Source organism: Hevea brasiliensis, chromosome 3 (genome assembly GCF_030052815.1).
Source record: "Hevea brasiliensis isolate MT/VB/25A 57/8 chromosome 3, ASM3005281v1, whole genome shotgun sequence".
NCBI classification, from domain to species: domain Eukaryota; kingdom Viridiplantae; phylum Streptophyta; class Magnoliopsida; order Malpighiales; family Euphorbiaceae; genus Hevea; species Hevea brasiliensis.
In genome coordinates this window covers 19,198,238-19,200,857 of record NC_079495.1, presented here as the reverse complement: position 1 = coordinate 19,200,857, position 2,620 = coordinate 19,198,238, and positions in this window count along the sequence as shown.

The window sequence follows — 2,620 nt, the reverse complement described above, 5'->3', positions numbered from 1 at the left end:
GTACTGTTCATATGCCTCATTATTATCACATTTAGGTAATTTCTTATACCATTCTCTTTTTCTCTTCACTGCCTTTTGTACTTCCTCATTCCACCACCATCTCTCTTTTAAGGGTGGTCCATGTCCTTTAGACTCTCCAAGTACTTTTCTAGCTAGTTCTCTAATTTTTGATGCCATCTGTATCCACATATCATTGGCCTCCATATTTAGCTTCCATGCTTTGGTCTCGAGAAGTTTATTTTTGAACTTCACTTGCTTTACTCCTTTGAACTCCCACCACTTTGTTTGAGCTGCACTATTTCTTCTGACCTTACTTGAATTGTTCCTAAACTTGATATCCAAGACCACTAACCGATGTTGACTTGTTAAAGCCTCTCCTGGAATGACCTTACAATCCTTGCATAGAGCTCTATTTGTCTTCCTGGTTAAGAGGAAGTCGATTTGGCTTCTATGTTGCCCAATTTTGAAAGTCACTAAATGTGACTCTCTTTTTATAAAGTAGGTATTTGTTAGTATTAGATCGTATGCCATAGCAAAATCGAGGATGCTTTTTCCCTCCTCATTTCGATTGCCAAAACCAAAACCTCCATGAACATTCTCATAGCCTTGCCTATCACTTCCTACATGTCCATTCAAATCTCCACCAATGAAAATATTCTCTTCATTTGGTATGTTTTGCATTAAATCATCTATATCTTCCCAAAATTTTTATTTACTCTCACTATCTAGTCCTATTTGTGGGGCATAAGCACTAACTACATTTATTGTTTTTCCTTATAGTACTAGCTTTACTAGTATAATTCTATCTCCTACTCTTTTCACAGCTATTACAGCGTCTTTCAATGTCCTGTCTATGATTATGCCCACTCCGTTCTTATTTCTCTCCTTTTTAGTAAACCACAGTTTGTACCCTGAATTACCCACTTCTTTGCTTTTCTCTCCTACCCATTTAGTCTCCTGAATGCAAGCAATATTCACCCTTCTCCTTTCCAAGGTATCCACAAGCTCCATTAATTTTCTTGTAAGTGATCTAACATTCCAAGTACTAACTCTGATCCTCCTCCTATCCTGTTCCTTCCTAATTGGTCTCTTTTTATGATATCATTATTACTTCCTATTTATCATTTTTATTAATACCATTATTACTTTAATTTTTACTATTAAATAATTGAGAATATTAAATATATTTAATTAATATTTTATTTAATTATTATCTTTTATAAATTTTTTTATTTAATATTTGTTTTCATTATAAAAATTTATGAATTATGTATCTTAAAATTAATAAAAAAATTATATATTAAATGAATAAAATTTTATTTATGTAATTATATATATAATAAAATAAAATTGAGAATATATTTTTCATATGCATAATTTGAAGCTATTAATTTATTAATCTTATTATTTAAAATTTCAACAAAAATTTAATGTAGTTATTACACTTTAATTTTGTTAAATAAATTTTTTTTATTCATCTAAATTTTACTATTTTAAAATATATTTTATATAACACAATATATTAATATTATAAAATTATTTCTTGAGTTTTATTTTTCATATGTATGATAAGTTCACATTTAATCTCTATTTTATATTATTAAAATTATTTATTAAAAAAATTTGAATTTAATATAATTAATTATTATAATTTTAAAGCAATGAAATATTTTCTAAATAGTTTTTTTTCAAACACATTAAAAATAATTTTTTAATTAATTTAACGTTTCTATTACAATCTCAAATAGAATTTTATTTATTAATTGGAATACTGTATGCGCCTATAGATATAGTATCTCATTTTGCAATTGTGATTATTAGAATATTTATGATAATTTTCAATTAAATAATATTTATTACATAACATAAATAATAATTGGTAGTTTCTATTTTAAAGTTAACGAAATATTAATTACATATTTGATATTGATTATAACTTATATATAAATTTTACATTTATACATTATATTTATTAATGGAAATACGTTATATTGTGACACATTTGGCACAAAATAATTTTAATAATTGATTATGATAACTTTATAAAAAAAATATCTATTATTAGAGTTTACCTAAAAGTACAAGTTAGACTTTCTATATAACCTATTTGATATTACTGGTAAGAAAATCAATTTTTTAAATATAATCGATAGAGAGTATTAAAAAATAATTTAAAATTAAATTTAATAAATTTTAGTCATAAAAATATTAAAATAATAAAATAACTTTTTTTAATAATATCTAAAATGATACTTTTATTTAGAAAATTAATTTTGATCTCTCAAACTCAATGCCAAATAGACATGCAATATGTTGCATATGCTATTTTAAACAGCTAAATTCTTTGGCCATTGTTTTACTATAAGATGTCAATTTTAAATATTTTCAGCAATACAATGTTCCTTTTTTTAATTAAATAATGATTATTGAAAAAATAAAAATTTTGATTTAAATAGCTTTTTATTCCTTACCTATAAATAATTGATATTTTATGTTACTGAAGATACACCACTAAAAAAAAATCATTAGAGAAAACTTTTCTCTTGATATTTTGCTAGCAAATTCTTTCTTTAATTTGGTTTATTTTTATTACTTTTTTATTTGAAATTTATTAGTATTA